The sequence below is a fragment of the Callorhinus ursinus genome, unplaced genomic scaffold (assembly GCF_003265705.2).
Source record: "Callorhinus ursinus isolate GAN/ISIS: 27379988/994484 unplaced genomic scaffold, GSC_fseal_2.0 scaffold32, whole genome shotgun sequence".
In the NCBI taxonomy this organism is placed as follows: domain Eukaryota; kingdom Metazoa; phylum Chordata; class Mammalia; order Carnivora; family Otariidae; genus Callorhinus; species Callorhinus ursinus.
In genome coordinates this window covers 5,307,528-5,325,820 of record NW_027397094.1, presented here as the reverse complement: position 1 = coordinate 5,325,820, position 18,293 = coordinate 5,307,528, and the positions used below count along the sequence as shown (strand labels likewise).

The 18,293-nt window shown below is 41.0% G+C and overlaps 1 protein-coding gene across 2 annotated transcripts in view; it reads left to right on the top strand.

Moving 5' to 3' along the window:
• The window catches only part of PRKG1 (protein kinase cGMP-dependent 1), a 1,235,615-nt gene that overhangs the window by 723,265 nt on the left and 494,057 nt on the right, over positions 1–18,293 (top strand). The window lies entirely within an intron of this gene.

Genomic DNA, 18,293 nt, shown 5'->3' with positions numbered 1-18,293 from the left:
AGAATTACCAGTATTCGCTTTCAGGGAATAACAGTATATCATATGACTGGTAGATTGTCAAGGTTGATCCAATTTCATTTCCTGCCTCTGTAACTCGGGGGAGATCAAGAGGTACTGTTAAAAAATGTTAAAATGTGCTTGGTGGTTATGGCTATTTGGGGGACTTTTTAAAATAGAATTAGAATTTGTACCATACTACTTGGGTAATATTTGCCTCATTGTACACTGGAATTATTTATTTACATATCTTCCTCCTTTAAACTATGAATGAAGGGTGAGAGATACTGTTTAATTTTATTTGTAATCTAGTGACTATACAATATCTGGTACATGAACATTCAATAAATACTCATTGAATAAACATCTGAATTTGGAAGTAACTATTAGATCAGCATAATGTTCAATTAAACGTAGGTCTTAAGAAGGAAGGGCCAACACAAAACAAATGGATGCTAAAAAAAAAAAACCTTGATTCCTTCCTAGTTGAGAGATTGTATTAATACGTTGAGTTATTCTAAGGAATGAGCTCTAGTTTTTCACTAAGGGATGGTGCGTCAGGATAACCATGAGCTAAAATAATCCAAGAGGTAGGAAACACTGTCTTCTAAAGCAGAATAAATCTTCAACAGCTATGACCGTTCTTTGTCTTTACCCAAGAGTTCAATAGTAATTTAAAAGGAGGAAAGAATTCAGCCTTATCTGAAAGTGAACTATTGTTCTATTTGTCTTGTTGGTAAGCTTCAGCCATGGGAATATATAGGCCTATTTAAAAGAATGAAGCCCCATCCATAATGTGCTATGTGCTCAGGGGTCAAGCGAAGGATTCTCCAGAAAGTACTGTTGATCATTCCATTTGTGCAAGGAGTTCTTGAGACGTGCGAGGAAATCCCAGGCTCCGAGAAGCAGAGCCTTCTCCAGATAGGGAGTGTTTGGGCAGGGATTGTAAAGGCAGAAGGAGGAGCAAACACCTAGATCACATCCTGGAAGGCAGCCTTTAGGGGCTGGGGATTGCAACCAGGAAGAAATGAATTGTTAATCTCCAGACAGATTAGCCGGTTTTTGTGTTTTCTTTACGACATTTGTTTCTTTGAAAATACCTTCTAAAATCAGTGTGAGGTGAAACTTCCATGCCCAGATTTGACTTTCTAAATCCTTGGGTTAGGACCAAAATCAGGAGTTGTCATCTGAGTCTAATGTACATTTTATTTATAGATAATCCATTAAGACTTTATTAATAAGGAGTAAATGATAATTTATACCCCAATTAGTTCTGTCTTTTGTGGGAGGAAATCGATTTTCCTCATCGCGATGTGTGAAACCCCAGTGTCCTGTTTTTCATGGTTCCCAGAAGGGAAGGAGCAAACTTGGAAACCAGCAGTTGAGAAATAAACTGATTTTAAGGAATGCATGAGAAATAAACTTATTTTTCCCCCTCCAACTTTAAACTGTTTATCTATGAAGCCAAGTCTTAATTTTATTTCTAAGTAGTAAGGTTTTCAGGCTGCAGACACGACACCATCTGGTTTGGGCTACTTATATTAAACATATTTCCTTTCTAATACTTTATTATAAGAATTTAAAAGTTACAGCAAAGTTGAGAGAAGTTTAGAGTCAACACCCACAGATGCCCCACCTAGTTTTTGCCACTAACCCTTTTTCCGCCTCTTTTTATGTATCCCTCCTTCCATCCGTCGGCCCATCCAGAAAGCCATCTTACTTTTGATACGTTTCAAAATAAATTTCAGATATCAGTTCGCCACCTCTAAATACTTAGTTTACACACTAATGTCTAGATGATTAATGACTCTTTACAAATAAGCATATTTGAAATTTATTATCATACCACCACAGATCTGACCACTGTGTGTTTGGAGGAGCCTCCATTGGAGCCCAGAAGCCTGGGTGCCTTCCGGCTCTGCTGAGAGGTCAGGTCTGTCAATGTCAGCCCGCCCCCATGGTCTTCCGCTGCACGTTACTTGTCCATACATCACCTACTTCACACGCCCGCTGGACACGGCTGAGTTCCCACACTTTCTTACCTTCCACCTCCAAAAGCACGTCTCTGCCTCCTATGATTTTTTTCAACCCATCTGTTTTGAAAATGCCTATTGTCTACCCAAAACAGATTCCAGAGTGTTATGGCATTGATTTGTGTTTTTGCCTGGTTTATTGATTTCAATCTAATTTGGAGATATTGTATGACAGAGGTCATGTTTTGATTTCCATTATTGCCAGTGACATAAAGGGGTCGTTTTGATCCGTGTAGGGGGGATGAGTGAAGCGTGTGGGGCAGGGGTGCTCAACTCACTGACTGGTGCTTGGCTGCCTGCCACACATCACCTGTGGAGCGATGAGGGAAGCCTCTGTGGGCGCCTGGGTGGCTCAGTCAGTTAAGTGTCCAACTGTTGATTTCAGCTCAGCTCATGATCTCGGGTTGTGAGATCGAGACCCGCATGGGGCTCTGAGCTGAGTGTGGAGTCTGCTTGGGATTCTCTCTCTCCCTCTGCCCCTCCCCGCTTGCTCACTCTCTCCCTTTCAGAAAGAAAGACAGAAAGAGAGAGAGAGAGAGAAAGAAAAAGAAAGAAAGAAAGAAAAAGAAAGAAAGAAAGGAAGAGAAAGAAAAGAAAAGAAAGAAAGAAAGAAAAAAAGTTTCTGGCTCCAAGAAATCTGGACTTCTGGTCTGGTAGGGGACCCAGGATTCTCTGTATCTTTAAAAAAGCTCCCAGGATTATTCTGATGCTCAGTAAATTTGAGGAAAACAAAGTTATGAGCATTGATCAAACTTTTTGGGTGTGGAGCCTACCACAGGGCTTGAACTCACAACCCTGAGATCAAGACCTGAGCTGAGTTCAAGAGTGGGAGGCTTCATCAACTGACCCCCCCCAGGCACCCCATCTTTCAAACTTCACCTGTCTCTCGCTGGTGATCTCACTAAGCGATGTATCTTGCTAGAGCCCTCTGTTTGTAAAATGACGAGCGGCCGGAGCAGAAAAACATTATGCAGGGCCTCTTTGTGTTCTCTGAATTCCGGGCTGGGTTTAGTCCTTCAGTAGGATGCTTGTGGGAGTTCTGTCTAGCAGAGCAGGGAGAAAGGTGGGAAGCAATAAGAGAGCAAGAGCAGATAGCCCAAGTTCACAGTCTGGCCATATGGCATTAGGCAAGTGATTTAATTGTTCTAAGTTTCTTTTCATGTAACAGGGCAGTGAGGATAATCCTTCCTTCATAAAGTGGTTGTAAGAATCGGATGTTTGGAGTGAGGTATGACACGTCCCAAATGTCAACAGTGCCCACGTGTCCGTTGTTGGTCGTATTTGGTGTTGTGCCTGGTGGAAGGGAAGCTGGGGGGCGGGGGGGGGGCTCTGATTTCACCTCCATCTGTAACTGCTTGTGGCTCTCGGCAAACCACCTAGCATCTCTGGGACCCCGTTTCTGGAGTTGAGTGTTGAGATGAAATAACCTCCGATCTCCTTTTCAAGGTTAAAATTCCGTTCTGATGCAGTCCCAATCACTTTGCACTGGCATTTTCTGAGTTATGAACACTGTGAATTTTCAAACCAATTGCACTTCCTTCTTTGCTCTGTCTTCTAAGTCACTTTAAAGCTGGAGCAGAGACCAAGATTCGGCAGAGAGGATGGGCGGGGGGTGGGTGCTGGCTCTGGGCTCTGCGCCCCCTGCTATCACACAGCGGTCCACACTCACCAGGGCCTTGCTCTTGGTTTAATGCTCTGCCGTCCCCATCCCGAAATACCTAATTTTTTGCCTTCTCATTTTGCACTGGTCCCTGCAGATTATGTAGCTGGTCCTAGACCTCAATATTTATTTTTTTATTCTAGCTTAATCTTTGGCTTCGTTTTTTACCATTCTACTCATATTTCCCATGCCTCCTAATTTCATTATCTATTTTGTTTCTAGTCGCCCTGTGTGCATTTTGTGAGCTACTACATTTCCATTTGGGAAACAGAGAGCAGATAAATAAAGGCATTGCTTCATTTATAAAGATTTGTCTCCCGAAGCCCCTAGCCACATTTTCCTTCTCGTCTCAAAGCTAACAGCTTTTACTGTTTGTGTTCTTCACTTTGGTGCTAAATTACATATTACTCTGCATCACTATCTATCTTTGCCATGTGGACATCTCTACTTCTCAGGTTATTATAACCTTTTTGAGCTTTTATGGTCCCAAGAATGCCCATCTTCATGGGTATTGCTCATAGCAGCCTCCAAGGAAATAGCTGTTGAATTAATTTAACTGGAAATTGAATTGACTTAGCCTGCTAAAGGAAGAAAGGAGGGGAGTTTTTAGCCAAGCAAAGGAAAGCCGGAAAAGGACCCCAGAGGACGGCCATAGAGGATGATCCTTCATAACTGCTCAAATTGCACTCTCCGAAAAAGCTTCTTGTGCAGTGGTTCCCGATCTTTGTGATCTCTGGAGCTTTTTACAGTCTTCAAATTATTATTGTGGACCCCACTAAACTTCTGTTTGTAGAGATTATAGCTAACACTGAGAAATTTTTTTAATAATTCTGTATTTATGCAATTAAAAAATAAACCCATTATAGTGAACTTCATAACCTATTTTCGCGGGACAAATACTTCTTGCCAAACAAAATTTTGTGATGAGTGGCATCGTTTCATATTCTGCAAATCGCTTTAACATCTGGCTTGATAGGAGACAGCTGGATCCTCCTGTTTGCTCCTTGGAGCTGTTGCGATATCACATATCATGTAGTTTCTGCCAAAGCACTGTATACTCGTGAGAGAATAAGCATGTACAGGGCACAGAATGACTTACGATTATTTGGAAAATATTTTTTTTACACGGCGGACCCCTTGCACATGTCTCAGGAACCCTGCGTGGTCCTCAGACTACACTTTGAGAACTGCTCCAGGAAAGTAATATCTCGGGCTGGTTTTTAGCCTCAAGATAGTCCATATAATGGCACAATGGCATCCCCGTTCTTTTAGCTGAGAATCTTTGTATTTGCTGAACTGGCTTGTGCAGTGGTTTTCTCTAAAAGCATAAAGCATCAAGGGTGGGAGACATGAGAGCTGTCTAAGGTTCTTCTCCCGACTCTATGCATGTCATAAATGATGGGAAGATAGAGAGAGAACCAAACCAGTTAGATACCCTCGCTCACCCAGACTTGAGATGTTAGCCCTTTCTCTGCAGTGCTCAGATTCTTAGTGGAGGTGATTTATTAGCTCTGTTATTTTTAATTTGGTGTTGGAAAACAATGGGATGTGGCTCTGAATGAAACCTTTTGTGGGGGAAAAAGAAAAAGGACATTACTGAAATAATTACTGAAACAAATTACTGAGACAGACCAGGTGTGATGTTTTGTACAGTTTCATGCATATTGCAATTGCTGTAATTTGAAAATGTGCATCATGAACTCAGTTTCAATTCATTACTGTCGGCAGCTCTGCACTAGCAAGCTTAGGAATGCCAAAGTTCAGATTAATTATGCAGAATGGCATTGACAGACTGTTATTATAAGCTATATTTAATTTGAGCCTACTGATACTAAATACAAAAAAAAAAAATAGTTCTTTGTACTTTTACATCCAACTCAGGAGTTTGCAGTGTTAACCCTATAGCTAATCTTGTAAGGCCTATTTTAAATGTTTATTTGGAACAAAATGCTGTCTGCCAGTGACAGATCCCATACAGGCAGGAAGAAACTCTTCGTCACCTGCAGATGATTTTTAGGACACAAATGCTCATCTAGAGATTTTAGCTCTTTCTTCATACCCCCATCCAAAAGTTTGTGGCGTTATTATGCTCTTTTGAGAAAACTGCTCTGTCGTTTATGGAAAAGCCACCTTCTTACTTTCTGAGTGTAGCCTCCTCCAATCATCAGGGAAGGAGTTTGTCCTTAGATAGTCCTTAGATAGATGGTGGGCCTTGGTTAGAGATAATGGGTTGGTACAAGAAGATGAGACTGATCTTGAGCCTAAACTTCTTACTGGTTGTGTGGCCTTAGGCAATACACTTAGTCTCTGAGCACCAGCTTCCAAGAAGACATTGCATTTTAGGAAGCGCTGATAATCCGGACGATGAAATGGGGACAGTTTGGAGGTCTGAAACCCAACTGTTTACTTTGCTGTTCAGGAGTCATGAGATAAAGAACTTGGACAAAGCCACCTGCTGTGGGAGTAGGAAAGAGGAGCAGACTGGAGAGATGGTTATCGAGTAGAATCAGTACTTTTTGATGACCAGTTGGATACAGGAAGGAAGGGGGAGGTAATACCCTTAGACATTTTCAAGTTGCTGGACCTGGTTAGCGGGTGCCATTTACCAAGAAGCCTGAACAAAGGGGCAAAGTGGAGGTGTGGTGGGCGATGCGTGTGCCTTGGATCATGTTGAGTTTGAGGTGAGAATGAAGGGAAATGGGGGAACTCAATCCACGTAGAAAGGCCTGGCATGAGTCTGTGTGTCTTGGTCTGGAGCTCAGGAGAGATTTGGGAGACATCAGGTCTTCACGTAGTAGATGAAAGCCATGTGTGTGGAGAAGGTGCCCAGAGAAAAGTGAAGAATGCGGGCTCTGAGATTGGACATGACCTGGGAAAATTAGCTGCTATTCTTTGAGGGAAAGAGAGGCCACAGACACTGGCAGATCCTTCTCTAGAAAAGCCAGAGCACACTGAGACATTTGTTGTGAGCTGTATGTATCTCAGACGCAGAGACATTTTCAGTATGCTGCCTCTTTGGAGAGTGACACTGGGGACGATCCCACTAGCAGGGCACACAGACAGGTGTGCCCGGAGCCCGCTGGGGGATGGAATCTAGAACTCAGATGGGCTCCCCAAGGACGGGCTGCCCACGCACACGGTACTACCCTTCCAGCTGCCTCAAACCAAGCTTTGAGTGTCAGCAGGAGTAGAAGGCTGGGCCTCTGCTGGAGGGTGTGAGAAAGTAATCTCAGGTGATCATCTCCAGGGGGAAGCCCGCACAAGGCAGCCGGGGGAAGTCTGAGGCCTCAGTAAAGTCTTCCCAGGGAGCCCAAAGTGGGATCTCTTTGGTATTTAGATTGCTGCTCAAGAAATTCATTTTCATCTCTGCTCTGTCTCTTTCTTACTCTGCCTCTACTCCCCAGCCTTGCTCTTTCTCATGTATAGGTGTCTTGTTTCCTTATTTGGCATGATATAGTCAAACCTTGAATCATTTAATTCTTAGCAAACGTAAAAGAAAGACTTGAAATTTCCGGCTTCCAATTATTCTTAATGTTAGGCAGAATGAAAATTGAAATATTTAGAGAATGGCTCCCTATTCTTTTGGTTGGCTTAAAAGTGAGTTTAACAAGTATTTTAATTAACTGATTAATTATTGTAGTGCCTTTATGACATCCGCTTTTTCTTCCTGCTTTTCTCCCTCTTCCTCCTGGATTTCTTCACTTGTATATTTCTTGCACTGTAATATTTTTTTTTCAGAATAAAAGGATAGTTTTAGTAATACTAGTTATACTGATGATACTATACTAATAAACAAGCTAACATTTATTACACTTTTAGTACGTCACAGGTCATGGATTCTCATTTAATCCCCTCAACCACTGTGATGTGGGCTCCATTATCCTTTTTCTGACACCGGGAGGCGAGGGGTGGGGGGGGATGGAGCACTGGGAGCTGAGTGATGGCCAAGGCCACTAAGCTCCTTAGGCACAAAAGCCGGGACTTGGAGCTGGGCCAGCCAGATCACGACACCTTGTCTAGGCCACTGTTTCGGTTCCAAAGCTTAGTCCTGGTTCTGGCCAAGGAAATCTCGTTTTGAGTTAGAGACTCCGAGCCCAGCTGAGCCCAGGACCCCTTCTCACAGCTCTACATGGTTTTGGCCAAAATGCCCCCTTGTCTCGTTTTGCCACACCTTCACAAAGAATAGTGGTCCAGGTCCTTGCATTAGTACTTTGCAAGCGTTTGTGTTGTTTGTATGGGAAAAGCATTTCTTACGTGTGGGGGAAGGACAGATGCACTTTTCTGTTTTATGCCTAGACGGTTTCGAGCTTTTAAGGCAGCCCCTTATGGGAAGTGGTGCATTAACCACGGCTGATGGGTACAGTAAATGCAAGGGAAAATACCAAGTTGCATTAATCATGGATCTTCCAGTTGTCTCAGAAACTGAGCATGTTTGGCGGCTGACACCAGCACATCGACCCTTTGAGAGCTTCATGAAAGATTAATTTGCAAAACAGCTATCTTCTAAGTGGTTTTGTGAAAATAACTGGAGACGAGTTTCAAACCTCAGTCGAGCTAAGAGATTTTGAGATTTTATTTTTAAAACTCTAGGCTGTTAAGGGAACAGTGTCCTTACAATAAAGTAGACTTTTATTAGTCTATCTTAATAATTAAGTCTTAGTAAGACAATTGGATGTTTGATGAAAATTAAGTACATTTTCTCAACTATTAGCAAAACCTTCTAGAGATAAAAAATAGGAACTGGAAATAGGGTGTGTTGCCTCACTCCCTTCTCCCCACCATTTCATTTCAAACATATGGTCTTTTAAGAGGTCAGTAATTTTGAAAATCTGGCTAATCATTGGGAAAATATTTTGACAATAATTTTACCTGTAGGAACTTATCAAACTAGCTTAGTCGTTACCGTGGTGTTTTTAAAAAATAATGTGGTAAATAATACCTTCCAGGTTGCAAAGCACTGAATATAACATTTGTGCTTTTAGAGCGTATATTAATATGTATTTTTAGAAACATTTAAATATTTCTGGAAAAAGGAAGGAAGGAAAGAAGAAAGGAAGAAAGAGAAATATTTCTGGAACTCCTTTCTCCCTTCTGGTAGCAAATACATGCACATATGCATATATGTATCTGTGATTTGTTTGTGTTTTTAGGTGAATGCTATCATGGTCTGAGCTTAGATATGGTATTTTTAATGGTGCTGAGATATTTTTGAATATATGGGCTGGAAGAGAGAAAAACAGGGGGTAGTTAATGATATCATCATTTTTCCTAGCTAAAGGAAGTTGAGGGAAGTGATGCTTATTGATTATATATTATGTTCTAGTCACAGCATTATTCATGTATTTGTTTATGTCTCATCATTTCTCACGACAGTCATATGAGCTGGATGGTGTTATCCCATCTGATAAATGAGGAAGGAGAAAAGCTCGGAAGACTAACTCACCTGTGATCTCATACATACTAAGCAGAGTTTTAAACACAAACCTGTCCAATCCTAAAGTCAAGCTCTTTTTCCTACACTTATTTTGTAGCTTTTTATATTAAAACTATGATATTCGCTTTGATGAATGAATTGTAAGCTTCGGAGGCATCTTCCTCCTATTTAGGATCAGACAAACTGCACGCCATTTTCTGGTGTTTTATACAAAGCAAATGAAATAAGCAAGCTACGCGGATGTTGTGAACAATTTGGGGGTCAAGATTAGCTGACGTTTAAAAAAAAATCTCAGTTATCTGCCTCTGAACCTGGTGTTCCCTTGACTGTGGGGCCATTCTCTTTTCTAGCTGGGACTTCCTCCTTTGACTCAGGGATTGCGCTTCACTGTGATGCTCTCCCTAAACACCTTCTCCCCCCTCTCGCAGGAAGGCATTCATCCTGCAGGACAGGAGCCAGCGCATTGACGGTCAGTTCTCTTCCTGTCCCCAGAGGAGTTCCCTTCTAGGTCTGGCAACAAAATACTGTTTCCCAATATACTCATGCTCTGATGCTTAAAGGTCCACTGATCTTTGGAAGGAACCTTTTGGTTGGATTGCCCACTTACCACCTCATTTCTAAAGGACTATTCATCTCCTGTCATTCTTGATCTGTACCAACGGCAACCAGCAGACAGAGGTGTAAATCTCTGTGTGCCGTTCCTTCATCTGTAGTCACTGAGGGTCTTTGCTTGTCAGAGAAGTCAGCAATTCCAAGAGTAGAGAGGAAAGGAAAGAATGAACTCCTCTGCATTTCTCAGAAGTGGTTCCAGTTTACACAGAAAGAATTCAACACCAGCCATATCAACTGCGGTTCCCAGTTATCAGCTGGGCCTGGAAGATGTGCAGGTGCTTGCCTAGTATGAAAAACTGCACACTTCCCTGGCTGAGAAGCAGGTGTGCTTGGCTTTGTTTCTCGGTTTGACTCTGGGCACTCCAGGGTTGATCTGTTGGAGAAGAAAGCCACTTACTGATCAGAGGCAGAACTTGTCCTAGTGTGCTTCCCACAGAGAGCCTTTTGCTCATATTCTGCCAAAATCACAAGTGGCCCTATTGGGATGCCTGTGGGCGAAGATATCAGAATATTTCAGGACCTAAGAACTCAAGGGGAAATGAGGTAATTCCCAATAAATCCATAATTTTGATTTTGTAGGTCTACAGCCCTGTTAATGGCAAGTTGCAGGATACTTCAATAGATTAGTGACACTACATGGTAAGCGACCTTTGAAATCTTTCCAGGATAGAACTCTTTGAATTTTAAGTCATTTAGACCGTAAAGCATAGATAGAAATCACCTAGTGTCATCCCATTAATTGTATAGATTGTACAGCTAAAGCCACGTGGGGCCCTGCTTCTCTCTTGTGTATGTAACAGTAGGGCTAGGACTCCCGACCTTCTGTGTCATTGTCTTTCTATTATTTTAAACCCAATAGTATGATTACCACATATACATTTCATCTCTCCAGAATGGTAATTGTTCACTTGGTAAAATCCATGAGCCACCAAATATTTTGCCCATCCGATCTCATCCAAGAGAGAAAGCAGTCTAGTCAGATAGACTTTGAACGTTATGGTTTCAATGGTGGTGGACTTGATCCAGTCTGTATTGCTGGATGTCATTACATGTTCTGCACAACTAGCCAAGTCCCCTTTTTCCTATTCTGTGCTCACTGCACACTAGTCTGTTTATAATTTGACCTGTTGTGTAAGCCCAGCCCTCAGATGAGAGATGCCAAGAGTACCGAAGGGAATGTTCCAGTTGGTATGCTACTTAAATTGTTCATGATATTTTTAACACATTGTTTGTTAGGTTTTACTTTATTTTTTTTAAGTGGTACCCCAGAGGGTGCCTGGGTGTCTCAGTCAGTTAAGTGTCCGACTCTTGATCTCAGCTCAGGTCTTGATCTCAGGGTTGTGAGTTCAAGCCCTGCATTGGGCTCCATGCTTGGCATAGAGCCTACTTAAAAAAACAAAACAAACAAACAAACAAAATCCTCCCTATAGCAAGAGCGTATTTCCTGATGCTGAAAATTCTATTGTACTAAAAAGCTTATATGGTCAAGACTTCATCCTTTGGGGAAGTAATATAAGTGAGTCTGAACAGTTAAAAAGGAACGTCCCCACCAAAATGTTTCTTTGAAGAGATTATTTCCTAGAAAATGTTTTGCTCTCTTACACTGGATGTTTTAAGCCAGACATAGGTCATGAAAACAATGTTACAAAACTTTTGGAGATCATAAACTTCATTACATGCTATTATTTAGGTAGGTGAAAAATTTCATGAGGTACCTTCATGTAGATTCATAAATGGACAATTGTAGAGCCCCACCATCCCGATAACTAAGGATACTTGGAGTTTTCAAAATATTATCTAGTCACCTGCAACTAGAGCTTTCATTATTCTTTGTGAAAGTTCTCTTAAGTGTGTATTTCATTATTTCAGATTACTTTTGGTCCAACACCTAATTTTTTGGTAAGGAAGAGGCAGAGGAAATGTACTTAAAATTCACTATTCATGTTTCTTTTGCTTAAACTATATAGTGACTGCCTGTTGTGATTTCAAATAAGCTTTAATGAACATGCATAGAAATGGCCTGCCGTTCATTAGTTGGAGAGGGGGTCAAGTTTGCTGTTGCAAAGATGAGATTATGGAACACACACCCACAGGAAATCATTGGCATTTCTGAAGTGTCTATTGAACTGAGCCCTGCAGGTTGTAGTTTCTGGAATTCATGAGAAAAAGCTTACTGCTTTCATCTCAGTTCTGTCTTAGTCTGTTCTGGCCATCATAACAAAGTATCATGGATTGAGTGAATTGAACAACAAAAATTCTTTTTCTCACCGTTCTGGAGGCTGGAATTGGAGATCAGGGTGCAAGCACCGTTGGGTTCTGGTGATGGCTCTCTTCCTGGTTTGCAGATGGCAGCCTTCTCGCTATATGCTCACATGGCCTCTTCTTGGTACATGGGTGGACAGAAAGAGAGCTCTCTCTCTCTCTCTCTTCTTGGAAGGCCATCAATCCTATCGAATTAGGATCCAACTCTTACGACCTCATATACCCTTAATTACCTCCTAAAGGCCCAATCTCCAAATGCAAAGTTAGTTATATTGGGGCTTAGCGCTCCGACACATGAATTTTTGATGAGACATTTTGTTCTATAGCAAGTTCCTTGCTGTATAAGTTGCTCCCTCCAGCTATTATACACTATAGGCTTAGAGCTGATTAGAATACATGGTGCTACTTTTGACCTCTGAATGTATTTCTCCCAAGTATTGTTTTCCCTAGATTTGTCCTGAAAGATTTATCTGTAATTCTTGTTATATTAAACTGTGCCTCAGGGGATAGATGTCCATCTCCAACATTTGGTCATGTTTATATGACTTTCAAAAATCTTTGTAGGACTTTATTGGGGTGGGGCTTCTAAATTCAATCTTAAAACATATTAAATCTATGTCTCTGATTAATAAGCATTTGGTTTTGAATCTTCAGATATTAGCCATCATTCTGCAGGTGTGGTCCCACAACTGACTTGCACCCCAATGATAGAGTTATCCATTTCATCTCAATATTTTATGCTTACGGACATAATGTGAAATCACTAGTAGATATGATAGGGATTAAATACATTTAATTTTATAACAGTCTTGCATTTATTGACTAGTTCCCGCTTTACAATGAAAGACAGTTTATAATTTTCCTATTTATTTAAAATGTTTCTTAATGCTTTAAGATATGTGTATCTGGAAGTAAGCTAACTTCTGGGTACATCATAAGGAAGGAAGTGTTTGCTGCCTGTAGGAGTTTATTATCTCACAGGCAAGATAGTCCAAAAATCACAGCAATAGTGTGTCAAGAGCTCTGAGAGGAATATCTGTGGGTTAAAGTCAAAGCATAGTAGAATCAAGCTAACCCAGACCATCAGATCTTACATAGGACGATGCTTTTGATTTAACATAGGCAATTAGGATGATCACGGTGGGTTGTTTTCAAATCATTTTATTCCTCCCATAAAACTTTTAAAACTCATTCACAGTCATTTAAAATTAGTTCACCTCCTCAGGGGCACCTTTCCTGAGCTCTCAGACTAGGTAAAGCGCCCCCCCCCCCCCGCCCCAGTATAATACAGGTAGCCAGAAAATGATTCAAGACATCCAGTTCAAGCTGAACTTTGGATGAGCAACCAATCCTTTTTTAGCACAAGTTCATCCCAAATATTGCATGGGGTATACTCATATGACATTTTTATTCACTGTATCTGAAATTCAGATTTCACTGTACATCCTGTATCATATTGGCTAAATCTGGCATCCCTACCCAGGTTTACAATGTCACAAAACCTTATGCTTCTCTTCTTTGCACCTAGCAGATTTTGTAGTTAGATATTGCTGCAGTTGTAAGCAGCGCCCAAGAGCTTATTGCTGTGTTTGATTTCACTGTCTGTGACATGCTGTCTTAGAAAAACTCTCCTGTGTTTTCCTTTGCTCACACACATCGGCAACACTCCTGACACCAGATGTGTGAGTTTTCCACACATCAAGCAATCCTGTGACACCAGCTCAGTAGCCTGCAATTCAGCTCAGTTTTGACACCATCTACCTGGAGAGAGCATCAGATTCCGCAGGTGAAAGGCTCCGTCCCAGAAGACGGTCTTCCTCCTGTTTCATATGCTGGTTGTGAGTTCAGGTTGTCACCTGTGCTTCTGATCTCCTGGCTGTAAATTGGAGTTCCTATGACCCCCACCTTGGATTTGATAATTTGCTAGAATGGCACACAGAACTCAGGAAAACACCTACTTACATTTACCAGTTTATGATAAGGGACATAAAAAAGGATACAGACAAACAGCCAGACCCAGAGATACATTAGGCAAGGTCTGGAAGGGTCTTCTGTCCCTGTGGAGTGAGGATGTGCCATCGTCCTAGCTTGTGTGTGTGTGTGTGTGTGTGTGTGTGTGTGTGTGTGTGTGTGTGTTCACCAACCTGTGAGCTCTCTGAGCCCCATACTCTTGGGATTTTTATGGAAGCTTCATCATGTAGGTATAATCAATTATTAACTCCATTTCCAGCTCATCTTCTCTCTCCAGAAAATGGGGACTGGGGCTGAAGTTTCCAAGCTTCTAATCATGGCTTGGTCTGTCTGGTCAACCTCCATCTAAGTGCCCAGCAAGGGCTGTGTCATTAAAACAAAAGGCATTCAGATCACCTGGGAAATTCCAAGGGATTTAGGAGCTCTGTGTCAGACTCTCCTATCACTCAGGAAATGATAAAGGTCTTAGGAGCTCTGTATGAGGAACCCAGGTCAAAGACTCAATATTAGGACAAAAGATTTTATTGGCAACCCTATTTAGAAGAATTTTGGGAGTTTTATGTCAGGTACTGCAGGCAGATATATATATCACACATGCCTATTATGTATTTCTGTAAAACGCTAATATTAAGATGTCTCATCAGTTACTTGAGTAAAAGAAACTAGGGCCACTGAATCTAGCAGCAATCACATAATTGGCAGTTCATTATTTGGGTGCTTAATTAAATTAAAAATAAAATATAATCTTTTAGTAAGCTATTGGAAATATGGTAGTTTACCTAGCTGGTTGCTTATTTTAAGTTCAAATTTAAGTGAGTGTCCTATATTTTATCTGGAACTCTATACCTGAGGGGCCCTCGACTCTTTTTCAGTATAGTGCTCTTCTATTTAACCAGTAAATGAACACAATATATATATATAGTTGGGAAAAACTTGGTACAACACAGAAACAATTTCATGGAAGGAAGTATTTAAGAAACAAGTATATAAGGATCAGAACCCATGTATCTTGAAATATGAGTCTCCATCCTACCTCTTTTGAAAAGATGACAATCTTAAGGTTCCATTTTGTTTGGATTGTAAATGGTCAATTTCCATTGAACTGCTTTATTTAAAAAAAAATCAGGCATAAAGGAATTTTAGATGATCTACTCCCATCTGTCTGATAGAGTCGGTTCTATATTGTTATCCCTCCAAGTGTTAGAAGCGAAGTACTCTGTCTATACAAATCAGGCACTATAAGATGACCTGTTAAGTTATATCTTTTCTCTCAGTACTGTTCATTGTCCTCAGAATTATCAGACTGCTCATTACATCAGTAGGCATGTGGTCAGAGAGAGTAAACTTTACCTGGTCTGGATTTCATTTAGAGAGCCCTGTGCCTTGCTTTCAGGAGGCTTTTCATAAATGTTTGCTGATAGTTTTAACAATCATCTTCACTCTCTGTTCTAACTGGAATAGTAAAAAAGCATATTTTTCAGAATTTACTGGCAGAGGTTAACTCTGCATCAGTTAGTATGGTCTGTAAAATATGAATTGTAAATTGGGAAATGAATTTTCTTAGTTTTTTTGTTTGTTTGTTTGTTTGTTTTAAACTCTCTGAGTCACTCCCTGCTCCTGGTAAGGTTTCTTTTCTGTGAAACTCATGGACATTCTTCTGCCCCGCCCCCCCCCTTTTTTTGAAGCCTAATTTTGCTGCTCTGTCCTGAGGTTTCTCAAGAATTTCTTGTGAATCCTCCGCTCACTGTAAAAGGGCACTTGCAGCCTGGACGGGAAGTCCTTTTGGACCCACATGGCTATTTGTTCGCTTAGTCCTCTGGGCCATGTTCTCTCTGTGGCTGCTCTGAATTTTCTCTGCATTTAGCTATTTCCCAGGTGCCCGACTCTTCCCTGCTTTGCTTGTGCCACTTTGCCTCTCCAATGAGAATCTTAGAGAGCCTCTTCCCTGACCCGCTTGGTCCCTGTGCTCACTCGGATCTAGTTCTTCAAGCCTCTGGTGAGACTCCGGTTTCCATCTTCAGCTCCCATTGGAAATTCTCTGACTATACGACCCTTATGTCATTCAGTGGCAAGGAGTCCACCCAGAGTGAGTGGACTGTCCTTGGTAGTCACTTACCCTCATGGGTGGCTTACCCTTGCTTTACACGGGATGACACTGAAGTCCCCTGAGGTTAAGTGAGTTGGCAAGGACACAAGGTTGGCTTGAGGCAGTCCATGATTAGAACTCAAATCTTTGAGCCTTCACAGCAAAATGGGGCTTTCTACTTTGTGTTTATTTCTCCAGTCTATCGACAGCCAAACCGACGACAGAATTATGAGGCTGTCACAAAGAAATTGCCTATTAATGAAGTGGTCACTGTCACTATCCTCCACCATTAAAAGAGGATTTTATCTCCCTTCAAAGTAACTTTTAAAAGAGGGCAGCGTAAATTCTAGATAAGCTATTTAAATAAAGCAAGCGTAAGTCTTTAGGTCGGCCATCCAGAAGTTTTGTTTCTTCTTGAGGTGTGTTGTCCCTAGGAAGGTAATGCTGGATTAGATGAGACTGTATTGACTCCCCACAGGTACCATTAAACTATGAGGCAATTCAATTTGGAATGTTAGCCTTCTCAATTATGCTGTGGAATCAGATCAGAACTCTATTACAAAAAATACACACACATATGAATTAGCTAATGATACTAATCTCTCTCTTTTTTAAGGTATGGAATGAAAACTAATTTTAATACTTGTGACTTGAGTTAACTGATTCTAAACTTGTGAATTTGCTTTAGATCTCCCTGACTCTGATATTTTAAGCCAATGTGGGGTCCAAAGCTTCTCAACTGTTAAGCTGTGTGTGTGCCCTGTATGTACTAACTTAGAGAGAGGGTGGCCCCCTGCTGACATGCTGACCGGGGCGGATCAATGCTGATGGATCTTGACCATCCAGAGAGCAGACGGCTGGCTGGTGGACCAACTTGTGTTGTCTTCCATTCTTACCAGTAAAGAGAAGGAGATACTGTTTATGGCTAGAGCAGGGGCGGAAGGTAAGCCTTTCTTCTCTGTCTCACCTAGTAAACAATCACCTTAGCAATTTACATCTAAGTCATTAGATGCTAAAGATGTGTTGTTGTTAAAACAACCCCTGGGTTCAGCCTGACAAGTATCTTGCCTTATAGCAGTGTTTTTTTTTAGAGATTTATTTATTTACTTTGAAGAGAGGTAGGGGGAAGGGTGGTGTGCAAGGAGGAAAGAAATTCAGGCAGACTTCCCACTGAGTGTGGAGCCCGGTATGGGGCTTGATCCCACGACCCTGAGATCACAACCTGAGCCAAAATCAAGAGTTGTTCGCTTAACAGACTGAGCCACACACGTGCCCCAGTATAGCAGTCTTTACGTAGCTGATTATACACACACACACACACACACACACACACACACACAATTCTAACCATATAAATAGTTAGAATTGTAAGCTGACTTTGCCAAATTTAACTTTATAATTTTGGGTAAACGGAAACTAATCAGGTCTCTAAATAACTGTCCAATTTATTTATTTAACTGGTTCTTTATTGCAGACTGACAGATCTTGAACTAACAGATGAATCATAAATTTGGATTTTCACACATTAGCTTTCTTGGGTACAGAATCTTAAAATCAGGATGATACTCAGACATTACCAAACCCAACTAGACCCTTGTTTTAGACATTCTCCTTATAATATCCCAAACAAATGGCTACCTATATTCTCCTTGAATACTTTCATGATGAACTCCTCATGACCAACTCACTTCTTTTAACAGTTCTGGTTACTAGAAAGTTCTTCTTTTCCTTTGCATCCATTAGGTTGGTGTGTTTTCTTAAAGCAAGTTCAAGCATCCTGGATCATGCCTTTCAGACAGGCAATGAAATAAAAAATATAGAAGAACTATGTAAAATGTTTCGACTTGATATGTTCAAAAATACTTCACTAGATAATACTGGAGGGAGATAAGGAAAGTATAAAACATGATCCTTGTTTTCAGGAACCTTAGAGTTCAAAATAAATATGTAATAGTTAAAAAGAATTCAGCACAGTCTGCAAATAAACATCAAAATTAATGATGTAGACATTATGTGCTATAGGACTTATGAACAATCAGAAACACATTCTTTTTTTTTTCCTATTTACTTTTATTTTAATTCCAGTATAGTTAACATACAGTGTTATATTAGTTTCAGGTATGCAATAGAGTAATGCAACAATTCTATACATTACTCAGTGCTCACCATGGTAAGTGTGCTCTTATTCCCCATCACCTGTTTCACCCAACCCCCGCCAAACTTGCCTCCCCCCCCCCG